This window comes from Trichosurus vulpecula, chromosome 1, assembly GCF_011100635.1.
Source record: "Trichosurus vulpecula isolate mTriVul1 chromosome 1, mTriVul1.pri, whole genome shotgun sequence".
NCBI lineage: Eukaryota > Metazoa > Chordata > Mammalia > Diprotodontia > Phalangeridae > Trichosurus > Trichosurus vulpecula.
The window spans coordinates 479,263,718-479,288,776 of NC_050573.1; positions in this window are offsets into that span (position 1 = coordinate 479,263,718).

The following is a 25,059-nucleotide window of genomic DNA, read 5'->3' on the forward strand; positions in this document are numbered from 1 at the left end:
AATGCCCCAAGTTAGGAGTTGGACTGAAATTGATTATAATTGTGATGTACCCACTAACTTTTCTAAAAAGTTAAGTAAAACTATTCACTTTCTTTGAATGGATAAATTGTTCTCTTCTCTACCTGCCTCCTTTCTCCCTCTTTATGATTATTTCTCCTTGAACTTAAATGATGAAAATCAGAGGGAAATCTAAAACCATCAAAATGTTTTTAAACAGTCTTTTGGTTGGGCTTTTCAAAAGCTATAGAAATTATGACAGTTTGTAGAAATCAATAAACCAAGTTTAATATCTGAATTGGTTCCAGAACACTCCGTGGGAAACCTGCCTCATTCCGTTTCTTCCATGTCACTTAAAAGAATTCTTTGTCTTTCCAAATGCCGAGTAAGTAAAATAAAAAAAAAAAACAATTCCACAGCAAACTGTCAGATAAAGCAAACTCAGTTCATGTCCTATAATGACAAGGTCATGTACCACATATAACTACTATTAGATTGGTTTTGAATTAGCTTAGATGCAGAAAAGCTTATATCAATAATAAAAAAGAGCAAGTAAAGTGTTCAGATGAGTCACATTCATACATCTGAGAATACATTCAGAGAAAAAGGAGTCCGGCTTTGATGGAGATGCCAGTGAATTTTTCATAATGACTTCTTTACATTATTGAATACAATGGGAACTTTAAAGCCAACTACAATAACAGCTTCTCATGAAAAATTAACAAAGAATTTGTGGAAATGTAGGAAAAGTCCCAGAGCAATTAGCTTAGATTTCTCTGGAGTCTGAAAAAGCCTGGATGATTGCATGCAGTAACTGCATAAAGTGGCTATTTTCATTATTGCGGAATACAGAAAGTCCATTTCCATCACAATGGGTTATAATGATGTTAAGGCTAAGCAAGATATGTTTTAAAAGGTTACCACATGGCTTATGAAATTATTTGATTTGTATGGCTTTGGAGATGTACTCAAGATTATTCTGAAAGGGGCTGTAGAGACTTTCCTGAAATCTCTAAATGGCATAAGGATTGGAAAATAAATTCCAGCTTCTGGAAGTTAATCGTATATCATCATGAGGATGCGCTGAATTTAATTTTTTTCCAAACTGAATAAAGCTAGATTGGACTACACATTGGCACATGAATATATAATTGCATTTTAAAAGGCAGGTCTAAATGTTTGTGGTGGACACATGAGACTGGAATACTCTTCTTTTAGAATCTTGGATACTGTTCTGGTATCCTAGAAAGATCCAAGGAGTATTCTGTCCTAAGTACATCTATGAATTATATATCATTAATTTATCTCTTTGGGGATATACAAATACATGTGTGTATATACACACACACACATATATATATGTATGTATACACACATATATTTGTGCATATGCATATGTGTGTATATGTACATGCATATAATGTACATACATACATATATATACATATACATACATATATATATATACATACATACATATATATATATATATATATATATATATATATATATATATATACTTGTTTATGTATATATGTATCTTTGGTTGTCTATGAAAAATGGCAAATGTGACAGAGTCCTTCGCAACAACACGTACATCAATTTGGATACCCTTTTCTGTATTTAAAAAGCTGTAATTAAAGTTGTTAATGGAATTTGAATCATTTTTAAAACCATCAAATACATTTTAGCTCTAGAGCCTATGAAATATTAATAATTGTCTTTAGTTATGTCTCAGTTTGTTTGGTAAACAGGTCTTGTAAATGGCTATATGAGCATTTGGGAAGGGAATAAGCATTTATATAGCACCTACTATGTTCCAGGCACTGTGCTAAGCTCTTTTTACAGATATTATTTAATTTGATCCTGACAACAACCCTGCAAGGGCAAGATGACTTGCCCAAGGTCACACAACTAGTAAGTGTCTGGACTTAGATTTGAACCCAGGTCTTCCTGACTTCAGGCCCAACTCTTTATCTACTGTGCCAATAGCAGCCATTATTTCAAATGAGAACCATGCTGCAGTCTTTACTATGTGCTTCCTAGGGACAAGTTTCAGCTCATTTCAAATGTTGCTAAAGGGGCTTAACATATCAGATAGGTCTGTAAATGGGCATACTTAAAACTGGCAATAAGAAAATCATTCTTAAATAACAAAATTGTGTTAACATTATAACCAAAACAGTCACATTTTTAGAAGCTGTGACAATCACATTTTGCAGATCTGAAAAAATTTCAATTTCCTCTGCTCCCCTGAATGTTTACAATTACAGCTTCTCTGCCTGGGCTACAGTGCAGAAAGCTAAGTGAATCAACAAAAGCCAGGCGCTAGGGTTAATAATCACAACTCCCATTAAGAATCATTCTAGTCTATTTTAATTTTTGTTTTGCTGTTGCAAATAATAAATAGGAACCCATCAAGGTTAGTGAATTTCTCAGGACTTCCTGAATTATCTTATTAAAGACTTAACTTTGTTTGGCATGTTTTACCTCTATTCCACTATAGTATTACGGCATTTTAACATGTTTTTCTCCTTAATGAAAAGAAGGAAGAATGAATAGAATGCTTTTTCTTATTCATGGACTTTGGCATTCAACTAGTATTCTGAGTGATTTCAACATTAAAAACTCTTCTTTCTGAAACTCCTAGATGTTTCCAGTGCCAGTGGGTCAAATAAAGTTGGATTTGTGGTGGAAAAGGAGGGGTGGAAAGGTATTATAAAACTGGTTGTAACATCTTTTGATTTATAGAGTATCAATTCAACTGAGCAACTGAGGAACATATTTGGGGAACAAATATATTCCACCAGGTTGTAGGTTAATCTAAAGCAACATATTTTAAAATCTGCCTACTACTTGTCCTCATTGATTAAGTACTCATACCAAAGTTAGTCTGAGGAAATGAAAGTCATTAAGATGCTGCACAGCTCCTCCACTCCTTTTGTTGGCTGTTTCATTCCCTAGAGTGAGAGAGTCGATGGATGATAATCTAACACTGAATTATAAACACTTGGTAAAAAGTCACTGGCAAATGAAAGATCGACTGTTTTGCTTGCAAAGCAACAGTATGCTTTAAACACACAAAAATGGATATGGTGCAGAATTATTTTACCTGCTGTGCTCAGAATATAAATGAATGTGTATACCATGTATGCATTTTGATTGCAGAAATCTGCTTCCAGTGCAGCAAAGCTAGTTCTCAGATATAGTGTCATTGATCAGGAAAATAGAAGTGTGTATCAAGGGCTTTCTCGACATTGACACTTGCCCAAACAAGAATGTAATGTTCTGGCTATTGCTGTTTTTTGTAGGAACTTCAGTGGTTGAGGAGGCAATTTTACACAGTCATAGATATAGACCTGGAAGAGACCTATCCTCTGAGTTTGACTAGACCAACTGCTTCATTTTACAGGTAAAGAAATGAGTCCCAGAGAGATCAAATGATGTCCTGGTCACACAAGCAGTAAGGGTTAGAAGTAAGAACCAAACCTGGACTTTCTAGCACATTTTCCAATAGACCTTGCTGGTTTATATAATGTAAGAGTATATATTATTATCATTTATTCATTATCCTCATCCCTCTAGTCTCTAAGCTATGTGGGGTCAAATACAATATTATCTAAGCCTTGTCTCCCCCAGTACCTAGCATAGTTCTCTAGAAATGGCAGTACAGTAAAAATTATCCAGGGGCTCCATCGACTAGGTACTGCTTCCCAAATCAACATGTAGAGATAGTAATGGTGGATTTTATTGCTAGTCAGAATACAGGGTCCTCTAGAAGAAAAGTCAGAGAGCTTAGAGAATCAGCTTCAGCAACCTGATATAGAACATAAAGCAACATAGAAAAATGGAATTTTGCAGAAAGTAAGAGGGCAACATAAGCATTTATGTGTCTGGAAATAAGTAACAGAAGGGAGAAGATAAGGACACCTGCCAGCTGGTCAAAAAAGGAGCTGTGGCTTATTTCACCACTATGATTCTGCAGGTGTGACCTTTGATCTTCCAGGAGCAATGTCTAGATTTATAGGGGTGGGGAACCTGCAGCCACCAGGCCATATGTGGCCCTCTAGGTTCTCAAGTATGGCCCTTTGAATCCAAACCTCACAGAACAAATCCCCTTAATAAAAGGATTTGTTTGGTAAAACTCGAACTCAGTCAAAAGGCCTCACCCAAGGACCTAGAGAGCCACATGTGCCTTCAAGGCTGCAGGTTCCCCACTCCTAGAGCCTCAAAGTAGAGACTTGGGAGGTGTCTTCTTCTTATCAAAGTGGTGACAAGAGGTCTGTGCCAGAGTTTCTTTCCCATCACAGTCTCTGTCTTGTCAGAGTGACAGTAAGATACCTGAGCCAGAAATTCTCTTGCCATAAGAGGCATTTAATAAATTTTTGTTGACAATGAATGAATGAATGGACTACCTGTCTGAGAGGTGATGATTTGGTGCCTCTTTCCTCTGATTGGAATCAGAAACCTCAACGAAGTTAAAACATGTCTTGCACTGATCTACTGAATTATGAGGGGGCCCTGAGGACTGTATGTATGTGTATGATGTCTAACTGCCTTTGTAAAAGTGATGGTTCATCACAATTAGTTCTTAGGCCACTTCATTCAGTTTTATGACCCTATTGTTTTGACATTGGCTTCCTTTGGAAATGAAAAAGTAAAGAATTGAAGAAATTCTCTAGAATGGACTTTCAATCAGATTGCTAATTGGGTAGCATATTGTTTTAGAAGGTTGCATAACATTCTCAATCTCTTATGTGTAAAAAACAAAAAAATAAACAGGTAGGATGACATATCTCTAGCTTTGTGACTTGATAGAGGGAAGAAACTAGTTATATAAACACATTCAAAGTCCCTTTTTGATCCTTCTTACGACCAGATGTTTTACCTTGAATTGATTTAGAGTTATTTTTAGAAACTTTAAATTTTGTCCAAATCTTGATCTGTTTTCTTCAAAGCCTGCATGTAGAGGAAATTTCCAGAATAGGCAGAACGTTGGACTAGTCACCTCTACAATTCTATGACTTTCCTTATGGCCACATCTCCATGGCAATTATGTTTATCCCCCATAGTATTGCTTCTTCCAAACATTTTGTACAGTTCCTTTCTGGCACTCTTCAAGATTAGTTATTTAGAGACTGAGAGAAGTTAAGGACAGAACAATACAGTTTAATAAATTTACAAAGAGAACTGAAATTTTCTACCTGAAAATGGATCCTTGAGGTTTTCATTAAAGGGTACAGATAGTTTGGATCAATTAAAAGAATAGGGTTCACATCTTTAATTAATAAAAATGACTCCTGAGTACTTCAGACTGGAGAAATATCTATACGAGAGACTCCAAAAATGACCTTACATGAGAGACCCAGATCCTTTTAATTTTGGGGAAAAAAGTCCTCTGCAATAATTGCTTCCATTTTACTGGACTTTTGCTTACTTTTCAGCTATGTGCTATCTGGTTTCCAACTCTAAAATAATACCAGAATTATTCTTTCCAAGGTTACCAATGATATCTTACCTGCTAAGTCTGAGAATTTTTTCTCATTTTTCAAACTATTGGAGTTTTTTGCAAGATTTGACACTGTTGATTATTTCTCCCCACCTCCCCTGATGCTCTTGCCTATCTCTGCTTAGTGTTTATGTTAACCTGCTATTCCTCCTGTATCCCTGACTACTCTTTTCCAGTCTCTTTTTGTGTACTATTATCCACCCCCCACCTTGCTGAGTATCCCTTAGTTCTCCGTTTTATGTCATCTCTCATCTCTCTATTTGCCCTCTCTTGATAATCTCATCACCTCCCATAAGTTCCATTACCATTTCTACAAAGATAACTCCCAAATCATATATTCAACTTTCAACCTGCTCCTGAACTCCAGTCTTATATCACCAAAAGTGTGTCTTCAGATGGGGTGTCCTATCAGCATCTCAAACTCAATATACACAAATCAGATTCTATTATCTTGCTTCCTAAACCCATGCTTCCTTCATATTTCCCTGTTTCAGTTCTGTTGTTTTACCCTGGGTGAGTCACTAACTGTTGTACAGGGGAGTCCAGGGGAAAAGCGATTTAGTCTACACCAAGACAGCTCACACAAACTGTATTGCCACTCACGGTGGGAAGAGGAGATCAGCTTCCAGCAGGAACAGCCTTGGTGTGCAGCTTTTATGCCTATAATGGGCAGTATGTGGGAGTATCCATTAGCTAGTCAAACATATACCAGGTTCAAACACACACATTATTGGAGACAAAGAGCCTCTATGATACCAATGAGAGACTGCTCTGTTATCTGGAGGACCAATAAAGTGAGGGCATTTCCTAAATTATCTAATAGGGAGTGGGGAATGTAGGGTAGAGAAGTTGGAATGATGAACAAAGATGTAGGGACCCCAGCAAAAGGTTCAGACAAGTTAATACCCTAGTCTCAGGAGTGTCAGCCTTGGTTCATACCAGAGGCCCATGCCAGTCAAACTGTCTTAGTGAGTCAACACTTCATTCCCTGGCTCCAGCACCTCATCAGCTAGATTAAAGATTTCCGATTCAGAATTTGTATAAGGCAGATGGCAATGCTGGCTACATTGTCATACACAGCATATTATAATCAGGATTATGGCTATGCCTCTCATGCCGAGGGCCAGGGTTTGGAAAGGACTTTGGATTCATCCATCAAGTGTTCTTGGAGGCAGGTGACAGATCCATCTGTAGCTGAAGTTAACTGCTGCTACTATTACTTGAGTCAGGTGGCTGTGGGAAGAAGTTCATTGTTGTTGGCTCCACAATGATGTGCAGCAAGAAAAGCCCTGACAAAAACAAGAGAACCTGCATACACCTTCAGTCTGCTGACTGGGTCTGGTTATCTTCACTGTATAAGTGATGACCAGGGTTAAAGGTCAAATAGAAAATCAAACGAGTCAACAGAAACAGTGCAGATAGAGTTAGAGCATCTCAATCAATACATATATGTATACATACATACATGCATATGTACATATATTTGTGTGTATGCATATATGTATACACACATATACATATATTTGTGTGTATATATGTACATATGTGTATATATACCTATACATACATACATATACATACACATACATATGCACATACATATATACACACACATACATATACACACACATATATATACTTGTGTGTATATATGTACATATGTGTATATATACCTATACATACATACATATACATACACATACATATGCACATACATATATATATACACATACATACATATACACACACATACATACATATATATATATATATTAAGAAAGAAGCATGCAAGCCAAAGGCTAAGGTTCCGAATGCATATTCTCTCCTAGATCTAGTCACTTCCTTTCCCACCAGTCTATAGTTGAACAGTCTGATGGGTAATGCTTCCTCAATCCTATCCCACTCTCTCACCTGCACTCCTTTATCACTCCTTAGCGGAGTTCTACCTGATTGTTTCTCTGCCCTCCCCTGACCTTGCTTGGAGGCCTACTAATTTCTACAACCACTGTTCAGCTAGCTGTAGAGTACCAATAGATTTCCTGGCCTGCAAATTGGCTCTCCTAGGGAAAATAAGTGCAGCTTTGGACTGAAAGAATGTGATAAATGCCTGTAGAAGTCTGGTCTGACAACCAGACTATTAGGACATAGCCAACAAAGATCAATGCATCTAAATTGGCATTAATTCCACCCTAACCGATGAGCTTTGTGGAAAATATTGTCCATCCTCCTGTTGGATGTGGCTTGGGTGAGAAAAAAGAGGGTGAGTCTGGGTATATAGCCATTGGGTGATGCACCACTAGTTGCAACCTAGTGACTCCCTTCTCTCTACCCCTTGATAATGGGTCAAATAACATAACAAGATGGTGTAGACAAAGAATGCACAAAGTGTACAAAGAATAGACTGCCTGAGCCAGGAGATCCATCTAGCCATAAAAGAACTACCTATTGTCTCTTGAGGATAGGAATTGGTCCAAGTGTCTATTCCATCATTCCACAAAAATGACTTCTTGATGTGATATAATACAATGATATAATGTATTTAATGCACTATTTCAGGGTTTTTGTTGAGTCTGGGCTGTGGTAAATAAAGTTCCATTGTCACTAGAAATATAATCAGGATAGCCAAGGCAAACACACATTTATTTTTCAAGGGCTGAGATAATAACCTTATATCAGGGTGGGTAAGGAATGTGGTTATTCTGTATTCTATATAAGCATCTATCAATATCAAGATGTCACATAAACCACTTGGCAGTATGTGACCAGCCATTATCATCTGGGGAATCTTCCCTAAGGATCACTTTTCTCTATAGCAATGGAATTGGAAGGAAGTACAACTAGCCCTTGCTTCCCAGGCTTCTTCTTGAGTGACGGGCCCAAAACTGCATAGGATTTTCATTTCCATAGTCATTTTAATTTTGCATACATTGCGCTACTAAGGCAATTTTTGGGGGTACAGATCCCATTGGGCGGGTCAATGAGTGATGTAAAGCTGCCAGCTGTAGGCCCACAATGGTGCTGCCCTCCCCACCCCTGCCATACTGGTTTGGGTATGATTTTCCAATTATTTTGTTGCCATTTACTAGATTGTTCACTAGAACTAGATTGTTGGTCACAGCCCAAGAATCAATAAGGATGAATATTTCCTTTTGAATGCTGAGTTTTAGGGTGAGGAATATTACTAATGGCTCTGTCCCTTGGGCTGATTTGACATTTGCCAATGGTGTTATAAACCTCACTTTCAAGCACATTGATCACTACCATGCTTCTCTGGTGTTTGAGTGGTTCCTTAAGTAATCTGGGCCTTTGTATACTACGGGAGGTTGGGCAGACAAGGTCCTCAAATCACTATGGGCATGGACAATAGGTTAGCTTCAGGAACACCTCCAGTGCCTTATTCAAATGTGTTTAAGGTATAGTTTTGGTAGGATAGTAGATTACATGTCAAGTAAAAGCAAATTAGACTTGGTCCTCCTTTTTTAGGGGAATAGAAAACAAGGCATTACCTAATTTTACCGTAATATACCATTCAGTAGGTGTAGTCACCAGAATTTTAGTCATAGTCACTGTCTGAGAGTCCCAGTAGTCTATACTTAGTTACCAACTACTATTTGTCTTCCTCATTGGCCACCATGTGCTGTTGAACTGGGAAATGGCCTGGAGTATGACTTCAGGATCTAACAGCTCTTGTATTAGGGCAGTGATCTTTTTTCCTCATGCCTAGAATTCTGTATTGCTTGGGTTATATCACCTTGTTGGGGGTGGACAACTGGAGGAGAGGAGTCATACAAAGCTACCTGCCCCATTGTTAGTGGAAGGAGATAGGCAATGGTGATGGACCATGGCTATTTGGCTTTCCTGTCTTCCCTTGTAAGATGACTTAGCAAGTCTATGCTACTAAAGAAAATAAGGATTTACATAGTTCCTATTATATACCAAGTACTACTATCCTAAATGCTTTACAAACGTTATCTCATTTCACCATCACAAAAACCCTATGAGGTAAGTATTATTATCTATTATTATCCTTATTTCACAGTCAAGGAAACTAAGGCAGATAAGCATCTTAACTAAGGTTAAGTGACCTGCCCAGGGTCACACAGAGATAGAATGTCTGAAGCTGGATTTGAATCCAAGTCTTCCTTACTCCAGCCTCAGCACTCCCTCCACTGTGCTATCTAGCTGCCTATGATAATTTTTTCAGTAGGATTTACCACAACAATCCATTCTTTAGGGTGGAATTGTGGCAGTCATTTAGGTGCCTCACAAAGTGAGACTTGGGCTGAAGCCACTGGGGGAAATTCTCATGCCCCACCCAGGTGGGCATCATGATACTACAGCACTGGCACTACACTTGGTTTCTAGTGTCTAGGAAACCTAGAAAATATCTAGTTTATGGTGACCAACATTTGGATAGTTTATGGTGAGCTGGACTTATGGTGAGCTGGACATATGGTCTTTTTTTCCCCTGAGGGAAGAGTTAGCCTAAAGATCATGCCCCTCCTCTATTGCTATTTGCCCGATGAAGTCACGATAGAAAGCAAATCTCTGGGGAGTGTCTTCTTCCTTCTTCCTTCTTCTAGCAGAGGACAAATTCTTTAAGCTAGCTTCTCATCCTTCTCTTCTGAGGGGCTCAGAGTTCCCCTGTGATCCACTCCAAAGGTTACTTGCCTCCCCTGCACTGGATTCTCTTCACCCCAATCTTCTGGCTTAAACCATTTTCCCTGACTAATCAGCTGGCTACCTTCCTAAAGTTCTCTCTGTAATGAAACTTTGTTGAAGGCTAGATCTCTATATTTCTGGCACAGGGAGATGTTAGGAGTTCAAAGTGTCCTGGGACAGTTCATGATATAATAGTCACAACCAAATGACCTTTCTGGAGGGAGTTTCTGAGGGAAGTTCTTGTCTATCCTACCCTCTTTCTATTAGAGGTAGTTAAATGGCACAGTGGATAGAGTCCAAGATTCAGGAAGACTTGAATTCAAATCCTCCCTCAGACCCTTACTAGCTGGGTGAACCTGGTCATGCCACTTAACTGCTGTTTGCCTCAGTTTCCTTAACTGTAGAATGGGGATGATAAGAATTGCACCTACGTCCCAGGATTGTTTTTTTTAAATAAAGTTAGTGTTTCTTTATTTTTAACTTTCTTTTCCCCCAAATTTTGAGTTCTAAATTCTCTCCCTTTCTCCAGTCCTTCCCTCACCCACTGAGAAGGTAAGCAATATGATATTAATGATACATGTGAAATCATGTAAATATTTCCATATTAGCCATGTTGCAAAAAAACCAAGAAACATAAAAAAGTGAAAAAATATATTTCATTCTCTGCACTCAGAGTTCATCAGTCTTTCACTAGAGGTGGATAGCATTTTTTATCATGAGTCTTTTGGAATTGTCTCAGTTCATTAATTGATTAGAGTAGCTAAGTCTTCCTCAGTTGATCATCATTACGATATTGCTGTTACCATATACAGTTTTCACCTGGTTCTTCTGCTCGCTTCACCTTGTATCAGTTCATATTTGTCTTCCCATGTTTTTCTGAAACCATCCTCTTCACCATTTCTTATAGTACGATTGTATTCCATCATAATCAAATATGACAATTTGTTCAGCCATTACCCAATTAACGGACACCTTTTCAATTTCCAGTTCTTTCTTCCCAAGGTTATTGTGAGGATCAAATGAGATAATAGCTGCAAAGCATTTAGCAGAGTGCCTAGCCCTTCCTCCTTCCCCCCTCCTTCTTTTCCCTCCCTCCCTCTTCCCTCCCTCCTTTTCCTCCCTCTCTCCTCGCTCCCTTCCTTCCCTTTCTTTCTACTGTTTTCCTCCCCTTCCTTCTCTCTTTCCTTTCTCCCTCCATCTCATCCTTATTCTCTCTCTTCCTCCTTCCTTCTTCCCTCCCATCTTTCCTTCTTCCCTTCTCTCCTCCATCTCTTCTTCCCCTTAATCCTCCTTTTCTCATTCTTCCTTCTTTTCTACTTTTCTTCCTTCTTTTTTCCTTTCTTCATTTTTTCATCCCCTTTCCTCTCTCCTTTCCTTCCCTCCCTCCCTCCCTCTCTTTCTCCCTCCTTCACTTTTTCTTCCTTCCTTCCCTCCTTTCTTTCTACCTTGTTTTCATCCTCCCTTCCTTCTCTTCTCCCTCCCTACTGTCTTCTTTCCATCTTCCCTCCCCCTTCTTCTTTCCTTTTCTTTATTCCTTCCTCCCTTCTTCCTCCCTCTCTTTCTTCCTCTCCCTTTTCTTCTCTCCATTTCTTCCTCCATCTCTTCCTTTTCTCCCTCCTCTCCTCCTTTTCTTCATTTCTTCCTCCTTCATCCCCTTTGCTTCCTTACCTTCCTCCTCTTTTTCTTCCTTCCCTGCCTTCTTTCCTCTTTTTCTCCTTCCTTTCCTTTTTTCTTCCTCCTTTCCGTCTCTCACATCCTCCTTCCTTTTCTTTCTACATTTCTCCCTTTCCCTTCCTCCCTTACTTCCCTCCCTCCTTTCTCCTTTCTTTCCTTCCTTCCTCTCTCTTTTCATACTTTCATCTTTTCTCCCTTCCTTCCATTCCACCCTTTCTTCCTCCTTCCCACTCTTTCTTCTATCCTACTTTTATTCCTTCTTTCCTCCCTTCCATCATTTCTCCCTCCCTCCCTTCTTCCTTTCTTCTTTTATTCCTTGCCCAGTTTCCTGACTTCCTTCTCCAAGAGTTATCTCTTGAATGCTCCCCACTCCTTACTCCAGTTAGTCTATTGATCACTTAAAGAACATTTTTGCTTCTTGCCACTTCCCTAGTCACTTGAGGAAGGAATGCTCCTAGGCTAACAATTGCCTGCAGACAATGATTCCTGGATATAAAAGAGCTTGCTCCTTAAGGTTACTCTGTAGGTATTAATGCATCAACAATGTGCTGGGCCATAATCCTATCATTAGGAGAAGTATCCATGGACTGATGGTGTCTTCTCTCTGAGTACAAATTGTTTCTTATGGGGTGGACCGCCATCTGTCTGTAATGACTGGGAAGTCTCTCTCCCCACAGTTGGATATGTTTGTTTGATGGCTGTGCAAAACCATTTTAATAGCATAGCTTGTTGCCCCAGTTCTGTCTGCTGGGATGCCATTATACTAGTCAGGAGAGGGTGAGTGAATAAGCCCCCTAGAGCAATCCATTATCTTCCACATTGGGAACAGCTTGAGCACCTTTATCAATAAAGAAAACTATCTAGATTTCCAAAGATTTCCCAGAATTCTTCTGGTACCTTCTTCATTATACACTAGCACCTGTCAGTAGTCTGCTATTTTGAAACTGGATGGTGGTGATGGTTAGTGGGCAGATTCTGTCTATTTGTACTTTTTTCTGAATTTGCACCTGCTTCTTCATCCTTCTTCTCAGAGAGAACTTTTACCACTTTGAAGAGTAGCTAAGTGATAGAATCTTCAGTCCCCTTTGGGTTAATTTCTTGCCCCAAGGAAGAAGTGTTGTGAGGGGTAGTGAGGGGCAAACTTTCTGAGTTACCAAATGCCCCTGTAACAAAACTCTTCCAGGTTGACTGACGAGCACTACAAGAAGATTCCTATCATCATGATACTCCTTTTTCTCCACATCCTCCTTTTTTAATCTAAAAAATTATCTCAAACAGACTTTTCATATTTCACCACTGTTACCCAGTTTGTAGTGCAAGACAATCTAGATTAAAAGTGTTTTAGCCGAGACAGAAATAGTTTTAACAAGGTTTGTTGCTACTCATAAGGGAAGAGGGTAACAGCTGCTAGCAGGGACAAGTTTCATTGTGTAGCATCCATGACCACAGTGTGCATGACATGGGGTAGGGATATTCATGCTCCAGTTGAAGACCTAGATCCCCACTGCATTAGACATATCATTTCAAACAAAGAGCTAGTATGATGCCAATGTGAGCCTACTTTGTCGTAGAGGACCAGTAAAGTGAGGGCATTTTCATATTTTTTATATTTTCTTTTTAAAAAGTATTTTATTTTTTATTTTCCACACTTATATGTAAAAACAATTTCAACTTTCATTTTTAAAACTTTGAGTTCCAAATTCTCTCCCTCCCTCCCCTGCCCCCCCACATTGAGAAGGCAAGCAGTTCGACATAAGCTATACATGTGTAGTCCTGCAAAACATATCCATAATAGTCATGTTGTGAAAGAAAACATAGAAAAAAACCTCAAGAAAAATAAAGAAAGTAAAAAATGTATGCTTGAATCTGTATTCAGACACCATCAGTTCTTTCTCTGGGGATGGATAGCATTTTTCATCATAAGTCCTTCAGTGTTGTCTCGGATCATTATATTGCTGAGAATAGTTAAGTCATTCACAGCTAATCATCTTACAATATTGGTATTACTTTGTACACAGTACATTTCATTTTGCATTAGCCCATACAAGTCTTTCCAGTTTTTTCTGAGAGCATTCTGCTCATCATGTCTTATAGTACAGTAGTATTCTGTCACATTCACATACCACAACTTGTTCAGCCATTCCTTAATTGACAGACATCCCTTCAGTTTCTAATTCTTTGCCCCCAAAAATGAGCTGCTAGAAATATTTTTGTACATATAGGTCCCTTTCCTCTTTTTAAAATCTGTTTTAGGACACAGACCTAGTAGTGGGATTGCTTGGTCAAAGGGTATTCATGGTTGAAATTCCTTTGGGTATAGTTCCAAATTGCTCTACAGAATAGCTGAATCAGTTCACAACTCCACTAAGAGTGCATCAATGTCTCATTTTTCCCACATCCCCTCCAACATTTGTCATCGACCTTTTCTGCCCTATTAGCCAATCTAATAGGTCTGAGGTAGTATGTCAGAATTGTTTTAATTTGCATTTCTCCAATCAATGGCATTTTAAAAATTATGCAATAAGCAGTGAGGCATGTAGAGCAGGAAAGTAGGAATGAGGAATAAAGCAAAGAACTAAATTCTCATGATAGCATCCTAATAAAAGGTGGAAAAGAGTTAATACCAAGTTTCTATGTTTATTAACTTGACATACTTGCATGGGGGCTAGGGTTGGATCAGTAAAACTGGTCTTTACAAATCCCTAAAGTCCTTTTCAACTCTAAATCTATAATCCAATGGTTCTAGGTTTCATCAAGATTCACAACCTGAGAGTCATTCTTACCTTCTCCCTCCCTTGCCCCAATATCTTATTGGGCATTATACTTTGTATATTTTGCCTCCACAATAGCTCTTGCATCCTTCATTCATGGGGTTACTATACTAATTCAGGAATTTATCACTTCCCATATTTGCCTCTTAATTGGTTTGCCTGCTTTCATGTCTCTCCTTTTTCTAATTCATCTGCCAAACAGCTGCCAAATTAGTATTCCTAAGACTTATGTATGACCATATCAGTGTTCTGCTCAAAAAGCTTTAGTGGCTCCCTATTGCCTCTAGGATACAATACAAACTTCTTTGAATCTAAGTCAATGTTCTTTACACTACACTGCAGCTGCCTTATTATTAATTCAGGGGTGTTTCTTGCTGATACAAATAGCCATCTGTTATGCTATTCATGTGTGCTGTAAGTGCTGATGACACTGTAATAGCAAGCCCTGGCTGACAGACATTTCTGGCAATCTCTATCATTGTGAACAAATGTTTTGGTCACTCTTGGATTCTTGCTTCTATGTAATTTTCTCTTTTCTTTACCTAAACTTCCTTTCCTTTTTTGGGTTCAAATTTGTCACCTCTCCATTGTCAATCATGGTTTCTTTCCCGTAAAAAGCATTGTCTAAGGATTTAGAAGGGGGAAAATGAGAATATGAGGGAAAAAATGAATGTTTCTGGGCTATTTTTAAGTTCACTGATATAGTTAAGTCCTTTGGGGACTTAAGCACACAAATGAGTTTCAGCAGGTCTTCTATCATATCTAGTGGAATAAACCCAATACATGAAAAAGAAGGAACAATAGGAATTGTACTTGAATTTAGGGAGTAGGCTGAAGAGTGAGCTCATGTTTATTATCAAAGCCTTTGGGGATTTCATTGCTAAAGCTCAAATCCCCGATGAATAACCAACTGCAGCCAAAAGGCCCTAAGTGCCTGTGTCTGCATGTAGCAAGACAGGCTTTTAAAAAAGAATCACAATGCTTCTTCTTGATCAAACTGAGCCAACTGTTAGAGATTTTCTGCTTCTAGGGTTGTTTCATATTTAAGATCTAAAAAGTGCATGATTAAAATGCTGCCCAATGCATGTCAGAACGGATGACTGTTTTTCTATGAAGAGCTTTCTAAATTTTATTCTTCTCATGCTTAGAAGTCTTTCCCCTATATTAACTCATGGTGGTTATTTCACTTTCAGAAATAGAAGTACTCTGTTGCAATAGGAAACAGAAAATAGCAGCCTACAGGACAGGATTAGTTGAGACTCATAATCAAGAATGTGCTGGTAAATGATTAACAACTAGTGCTCCAAAAAATTATGCACAATGCACTTTTAAGTTTAATCTGCATTATTAACATTTTTTCTATCAATTCTTTAACGTAGATAATAACAAGATAATAAATTTAACCCTAATTTGTAGTGTTTGCCAATTTTTGAAGTGTAAATGCTTACTCTACCTCAGTCAGAGATAGTATGAGTCAGGCACATTCTAAATGCTAGGGACACAAGGAAATACAGGAGACAATCCCTGTCCTCAAGGAGCTCACAATCCAATGAGGGAAGAAAACATAAAAAAGAAACTCAAAAATGTTATGGAGGGAGGCAAGAGGGGACTCCAGTAGTTCTGCAACTTCATGGTGGTAAATTATCTGATTATCTGCAAATTTCAGAGTTAGTTTCATCCTTCAGAATGAATAATTTCTGGAGATCATGAAATCCAGGAGATTAGCCACGTGGGAAAGAATGAGGTAAATTCCTTGAATTCCTTTTCTAAATGGGTGAGGAACTGGAAGGAGCTCTCCAGTGTCCAATTTCCACTCTCTCTAATTTGACAGAGTGGAGGGAATTTTGGGGGAAGTGGGGAGGAGCAGGGAGTGCTGAAAATGCTTAAAATTTAAAAAGCTGATATGAGCTGGCTCCAGCACACTCCTGTAAATAGCCCAACTAGTAGTCAGTACCTGTTTCATTTTAGACTGAATCTTTTAGCTCCACCTAGCCAGACCAAGAAGTTGGTTTTTTTTAAACTCATTTTAAAAAATATTTTCATTGCTGTCTAAAATAATTTCAATAAAAATCTAGGCCTATCTATTAATACTCTGTTGAACTCATTTTCTGTTTTCCATATTTCTGTTTTCTGTATAAAGCCTGAAAAATAATGTCTGCTCAATTCCATATTGTGTTAAAGTTGAAATTTCATTGAAAGGATTTGGTCAGTTATGCCATTCCAAGCAGGCCTTGAGAGTATAGCTTTGAGTATTTTGTCAACTTCAGTAAAGCTTATGATCAAATTACAACTTAAGAGGCGCAGCTGGGTTATTATATTATTTATGTTATGTACTGCATTTTGAAACATTCTTTAAAATGCTATATCATTCTTCTTATAAGTCTCATTCCTGATCACCTCCCTTGCCCTGCTATCACTCAAAAAAATTTTTAACTGTTTTGTCATCAGCCTGAAATTTGTATATTGATGCTTAAAATTTTCTCTTCCATTAGCTTTCTTTTACAGACCCCACTACAGAGTTTTCTCAATTAGAGATTCTGCTAGTCTAAAATTCCAAGGAATAAAAAAAAAATTCTTGAATAAATCTAGCAAAATAGATCTTGTTCCTACGAAGAAGAGAGGACAAACAAAAGGGGAACAAAATTTTGATGGCATTCTTGTTTTTTTGGTTTGCTTTGTTTTTCAGCTATTGTGTAGGACAGTTCTTGCATCTCAGTGGCTTATTGGCCTCTAATAATTATGAGCTTGAGAACAAATCAGGCCCTTACCATAAGGGACCTGCATAGTATGGGAAGAGTGAAGACCTGAGTTCAAATCCATTTGCAACCTGTGTGACCATAGGCAAGACAATTCAACTCTTGAGGCAGGGGTTCTTGATGTGTGTGTGTACATGCACGTGGTGTGTGAGTGTGTATGTGTGTGTGCGCGCATGTGTGTTTGACCCTTTTGGCAGTCTAGACATAAGGAACCAGTCTTAGAATATTGTTTTTAAATGCATAAAATAAACTACATGGAATTACAAAAGAAACCAATTAAATTAAAATACATTTATCAAAAATATATATTAAAAAAACAAATTCATGAACTCCATTTTAAGAACCTCTGTCTTAGGACCCCAGTTACTTCCTCTGAGGAATATAGGATTGGGCTTAATGATCTCTAAAGTACTTTCTTGTTCCAAAAATTTATGATCCTATGAGGAATTCTACTTTAGTGCAAGTAACCTGATGTATTCCAAGAGGAGTAAGAATGAAGTAGGATCTGCGATTCATCTTAACTTTGCATTGAGAAGTATTTTGGTGCCTCTCTCTCAATCACATTAAATGATCTAATGTCACTGAATGTTATACTCCCTAGAATAAATTCTGAAACATCATGTGGGAAATTGGTGTGAAGTTAGCATGTAGAGAAGCCCAGATATGTTACAGATACCTCAATAAATTTTTTAAAAAGGAAGAGCAATAAAGAAAAAAAATCCAAAGAAAATCAGTTATAAACTGGATCCAGTCTTGGACTACAGAATTGCATAGAAATAAGTGGCAGGGACAAGCTAAGATAGGTAGGAGGTAAAATGTGAAATAGCCCACTGCCATAACAGGAGTCAGGGCTAGAGTAGCATCCAGAGTGGGTGACATAGTGCTCTCATTTACATATATGGAAGAAAGTAGGTCCAGACTAACACCCAGGAGTGACCCAGGAGCCCATTCAGAACAAGAAAGAGCATGAGAAACCCACTGAGAAGCAGGCAACCCTGAAGCCCAACCTGTGGTAAGAGACAGGGACAATTTAGCACTTAGACTCTGTGATGAGTGACACTGTGGACCTAATCCCCTTCCAAACCAGCAGACAAGGCAAGACCTAAATCTATATTGCTGTAATCTCCTTGCTAGTATTTTGTTTAAAAATTTTTGCCTTGATATTCATTAAGGAAATTGGTCTATAGATTTTATTCTGTTTTAGCTCTTCCTTGTTTGGTATCAGCACTATATTTGTGTCATAAAAGGAGTTTGGTAGGACTCCTTCACCTGCTTTTCTAAGTAGTTATATCATACTAGAATTAATTATTCTTTCAGTGTTTGGTAGAATTTAGTTGTGAACCTACTTGGCCCTTGGGATTTTTTCTTAGGGAGTTCCCTGATGGCTTGTTCAACTTATTTTTCTAAGATTAGGTTATTTAGACATTCTGTTTCCTCATCTATTAATCTGCATAAGCTATATTTTTGCAAATATTCATCAATTGTCAGATTTATTGGCATATAATTAGCAAAATGTTTCCTAATGATTGTTTTAATTTCTTCTTCATTAGTGGTGATTTTACCCTTTTAATTTTTGATACTGAATATTTGATTTTCTTCTTTATTTCTGGAAAAAAATCAAATTAATGAATGGCTTATCTGTCTTATTAGTTTGTTCATAAAACCATCTCCTAGTTTTATTTATTAGCTCAATTGTTTTCTTACTTTCACTTTTGTTAATCTCACCTTTGGTTTTCAGGATTTCCAATTTGATGCTCCATTGGGGATTTTAAATTTGTTCTTTTGCTAGGTTTTTTTAGTTGCATGCCCAATTCATTGATTTGCTCTTTCTCTATTTTATTGATGTAAGAATTTAGAGAGATAATTTCTCCCTTAAGTATTGCTTTGGCTGCATCCCATAAATTTTGGTATGTTGTCTCATTGTTGTCATTCTCTTCAATGAAATTTTTTATTGTTTCTATGATTTGTCCTTTGACCTACTTATCCTTTAGGATTAGATTATTTTCTTTACAACTAATTCTTAGTCTATCTTTTCATGGCTCTTTGTTGAATGTAATTTCTATTTTATTATGATCCAAAAAGAGTGAATTTAATATTTCTTCCTTTTTACATTTTATTTTGAGGTTTTATTCCCTAATACATGGTCAATTTAAAAATGACATATTCTTTCCTATTCTCATTCAATTTTCTCCAAAGGTCAGTCATATCTATTTTTTCTAAGATTCTATTCACTTCCTTCATTTCTTTCTTGTTGGTTGGATTTATCAAGTTCTGAGAGGGGACAGTTGTCTCCCACTAGTATAGTTTTGCTGTCTGTTTCTTACTATATAATTCACTGAACTTTTCCTTTAAGAAATTGGATGCTGCACCACTTGGTGCATATATATTTACTATTGATATTACTTCATTGCTTACAGTATCTTTTAGCAAGATGTAGTTTCCTTCCTTATATCTTTTAATTAGATCTACTTTTGCTTTTGCTATATCTAAATCAGGATTCCTACCTCTGATTTTTTTTTTACTTCAGCTAGAGTATAATAGATTCTACTTTCGATTTGTACCTTTACTCAGTGTGTGTCTCTCTGCTTCAGGTGCGTTTCTTGTAAACAAAATATTATAGGATTCTGGTCTTCGATTCACTCTGCTATTTACTTCCATTTTATGGGAGAGTTCATCCCACTCACATTCACAGTCATGATTCCTGTGTATTTCCCTCCATCCTATTTTCTCTCCTGTTTGTTCTTTCTTTCCTTTCACCCTTTGCCTCCTCCTTGTGTTTTGCTTTTGCCCATTATATCCTCCCTTCTGTCAATTCCCTCCACCACCATTATTTAATTTCCTCCCTTCCTACTTCCCTTTTTGGTAAGATTATTTATTTCTTCTTATTATTTATTTCTATACTCAACTGATTATGTAGATTATTCCCTCTTTGAGCCAATTCTGATGAGAGTAAGGTTTAAGTGATATTCATTGCCCACCATCCCATATTCTCCTCCAATGTTATAAGCTTTTGTATCTCTTTGTGTGAAATAATTTACCCCATTCTACCTCTCCCTTCCTTCTGCACCCAGTGTAATCTCCTTTCTCATCCTTTAATTAACTTTTATGTCATTCCCTCAAATTGATCTTATACCCATACTATCTTTCTGTGTATACTCATTTTAATTGCACTATTAGTGATAACAGTTCTTAAGAATTACAAGTATCATCTTCCAATGTAGAAATATAAACAGTTTAGCCCTATTGAATCAGTTGTGCTTTTCCTTTCCTTTTTACTTTTTTATGCTTCTATTGAGTCTTGATATTCAAAATAATTTTTTTTTTGTTCAGCTCTGGTCATCTCCTTATGAGAGCTTGAAATTTTTCAATTTCATTGAATGACCATTTTTATAGTCAATTATGCTCAGGATGATGCTCAATTTTGCCAGGTATTAATTCATGGTTGCAGTCCTAGCTCCTTTGCTTTCTGGAATATCATGTTCCATGACCTCAGATCCTTTAATGTTGTAGCTGCTAAGTACCGTGTAATCCTGATCATGGCTCTATTTGAATTGTTTTTTTCTGGTTGTTTGCAATATTTTTTCCTTGACCTGGTAGTTCTATAATTTGTTTGTAATGTTCCTTAGGGTTTTCATTTAGGGATCTCTTTCTGGAGGTGATTGGTAGTTTCTTTCAACGTCTATTTTACCTTTTGGTTCCAGAATATCAGGGCAGTTTTATTTGATAATTTCTTGGAGTATGATGTCCAGGTCTTCTTTCTGATTATGGCTTTCATGTAGTCCAGTGATTCTTGTATCTCCTGGATCTATTTTCCCTGTCAGCTGTTTTTCCAATGAGGTATTTTGTATTTTCTTCCATTTTTTCACTCTTTTGAATTTTTAAATTGATTCTTGATGTCTCAAAGAGTCATTAGCTTCCACTTCTCCAATTCTAATTTTAAGGAATTATTTTCCTCAGCTAGCTGTTGTACCTCCTTTTCCATTCGGCCAATTCTACTTTTTAAGGAATTATTTTCTTCAGTGGATTTTTGTACCTCTTTTTCTATTTGAACAATTCTACTTTTAAAGGGAATTGTTTTCTTTTTTCTAAGCTGTCAACTCTTTTTTTTGTAATACTCTTGCATCACTCTCATTTCTTTTCCCAATTTTTCTTCTACCTTTCTTATTTGATTTTTAAACTCCTTTTTGAGCTCTTCCATGAGTTCTTTTTGGGCTTGAGACCAATTCCCATTTTTCTTTGGGGTTTTGCCCATAGGTGTTTTGACATTGTCCTCTTCTGACTTTGTGTCTTGATCTTACCTGTCATAATAACTTTCTATGGTCAAATCCCTTTTTTGTTGTTGTTTTTTGCTCATCTTGTCTAACCTTTTCCCTTACTTTTAAATTTGAGTTCTGTCCCTGGGTTGGAAGGGTCACTGTCTTAAGTTTCTTGTGCCAGGGGCTGTAGGCCCTAGTTATTTATTTGGTGCTGCACTGGTGTTGCCCTGGGGCCCATGGGGACCCTTGTGTTTGGTGCTGTGCTAAGGAGGTGTGGTGGGGATGGCTGGTGCTGCTGGAGGCTGTAGAGGTCTACCTGGTGATAAGCTCAGACACATGGGGATCCCAGTACTGAGGCCAATGGGGGGTCCTGGCATTGGCCTCTGCCCACATGGGGGTTACTGGCATTTGCCTAGGGCTATGCCAAAGCACTGAGTTGGGTCCCAGAGATGATTTCTGCCTGTTTGCCTGGCTATGCTGAGTCATGTAGGGGGTCCTGGTGTTGGCATTTGCCTGTTCTTCCACACTAGGGCTCAGGATCTCTTGCTGGCTTGCTGAGGTGGGGCTCATTGTTGGTTTACTGGAATACTTCCTGTGCTGGACTACTCTCCCCTTTTACCTGAGTGAGAGAAACCTTTCCTGCTGAATTTCTAAGTTTCTTGGGCTAAAATATTTTTTGCCCCATCTTTTTGTGGTTTCTGCAGTTCTAAGATTTGTTTTGGGGCACTGCTTTAGAATTGTTTGGAGGTAAATATGGGAGAGTTAAGGCAATTTCCTGCTTACTCTACAATCTTGATTCCCGGAAGTCCCAAGCTCCCTATTTCAAGAAATTCTAAATGAAAATTGCCCAGATTTGTTAAAGCATAGGGAAAAGTGAAAATAGAATGAAGAAAGTGCTAACTTTCTAAAAGAAGCTCTCAAATGAAAACTTCCAGAAGTTTTGTAGCCAAAATGGAGTTCTTGATTCAAAGAAAAGAATATGTCAAGTGGCCAAAAAGATAGACTTCAAGTACCAAAGAGATACAGCCATTATCACCTAAGAAAAACTGGGAAAAGAAAATACTCTTGGGGATAGAATATTCTAAAAGGCAAAGTGGGCATAGGCTTAAAGCCAAGAATGATTTGTTTAGCAAAACTGAATAAATCCTTTAGTTCAGAAATAGTTTTTTAATTAACTAGATTAACAAACATTCTGATGAAAAGACCTGAACTGATAGACATTGAAATGGGTATACAGAAGACTAGAGAAACAGAAACAAAACCATTTGAAACAGACATAGTTGAAAGTGTCCAGGTGAGAATGCTAATACAACAGAGCATTTATATAGTACTTGAGGGTTTATAAAGGACATATGTTATCTGATTTGAAATTCACAATGACTCAGTGAGGTAGGTGCTGTTCTTATCACTCCCACTTTTCAGATGAAGAAACCAAGGCTGAGAAAGCTAAAGTGAATGGCCTAGGATTCCACTGCTAAGCAAGTATCTGAAACAGGATTTGAACTTAGGTCTTCCTGACTTTAAGTCCAGCACTTTATCTACTCTTCTGCATAGATGCAAAAAGGGAGAGAAGAATTACAAGTCCTCTGATATCAAGAGTGTACTAATGAGGAGGAAGGAATGAGGGGAATAGGCATCCCACAAACTTTACTTGTGCTTTAGCTAAACAAAAGAATGCTCTACACTTACAGAAACTTAGACACACACATGCACACAAACACACACACACACACACACAAAGGCACTAGCATAGAATTAAATTAAACTCAACAGGGAAAGAAGTAGGAACAGGGAGGGTAGAGAGGGGAATAAAAGAAAAGGCAGAATAGATGGAGAAGTAATCAAAAATCTCCTTCAACTTGGGAGAAAGGGGTGCAAAAGGGCAGGAAATTAAAAATAAAAATTTGTAATTGAGGTTAAGGCAAGGGAAAGAGATGCAAATATACATGTTGTCAATTTTGCATCATGTATAGATGTCCAGAAAGCTGTTAGGAAAAATTATTATTTTCATTTTTAAATTCAATTTTATTTAATTTTAGTGTCAAATTCACTCTATCCCCACTCCCTCCAATTCCCATTGAAAATCCATTCCAAATAAGAAGTCATGAAAAACAAATTTCAATGTTAGCATGTTCTCAAAAAGAAGAAGAAAGAAAAAAAGTCATGCTTCAATCTGCATTCTCTGTCCCTTGATTTTTTTCCTTTTATTTATTTATTTTTATTTAATATTTTTAGTTTTCAACATTGATTTTCACAAGATCTTGAGTTACAAATTTTCTCCCTTTTTCTCCCCTCCCTTCCACCCTAAGATGGCATAAATTCTGATTGCCCCTTTCCCCTATCTGCCTTCCCTTCTATCACCCCACTCCACCCCCTTACTTTCTTGTAGGGCAAGATAGATTTCTATATCCCATTGCCTGTATATCTTATTTCCCAGTACCATGTAAAAACAACTTTTTTAGAAAAAAAACATTTGTTTTTAGAACTTTGAGTTCCAAATTCTCTCCCTTCTTCCTTCTCCACCCACCCTCCTTGAGAAGGCAAGCAATTCAGCATATATCCCCCATTTGTTATTTTCCATTTCTGTCATCTAGCCAATTTCACAGGCATGAAGTGGCACCTCAGAGTTGTTTTAACTAGCATTTCTCAAATTATTAGTGATTTAAAGCTTTTTTGTTGTATAATTGATAGTTTTGATTTATTGCTCTGAAAACTGTTAGTTCATATCTTTTGACCATTTATCAATTAGGGAATGGCTTTTATTCTCAGAAATTTGACTCAGTTCCTAAATTAAATAAATGGTTACAAAAATATAATAACTCTAGATTAACAGGAGAAATGAATTATTTAAATAAACCAATAACAGAAAAAAAATTGGAAAAGTCCATTAATAAATTCCCTGAAGAGGAAAATAAATTCTAGGACCAGATAAATTTACAACTAAATACCATTAAACATTCTTTGAACAATTAGTTCCAGCATTAAATAAACTTTTTGTAAAAATAGGAAAATGGGGCATATTTAAACTCTTTCTGTGAAACAAATGTGGTCTTCACTTTAACCAGTAAAAGCAAAATAGAGAAAGAAAGCTAAAGCCTTATTAGATAGGGCAATATGACTAGTGAATATTGACAGAAAAAATATTTAATAAAATAATAAGTGGGCTTTAGCGCCATATTAAAAAAAATTGCAATAAGAACAGGTTGGAGAACCAAGATGGAAAAAAGGCAGACACTCACCTGAGCTCTCTTAAATTCTCCCGCAAGCAACATTAATGACTCAAAATGAATTCTAAAGCAGCAATATCCACAAAGGACAGGTGAAACACATTTTCAGCCCAAAGCAACTTAGGAGGTTGATAGAAAAGGTCTCTCCCATCAGGGAGAGAGTGGAACACAGTTCAGCAAAGGCAACGCCAGCCCAGGAAGCCAGCA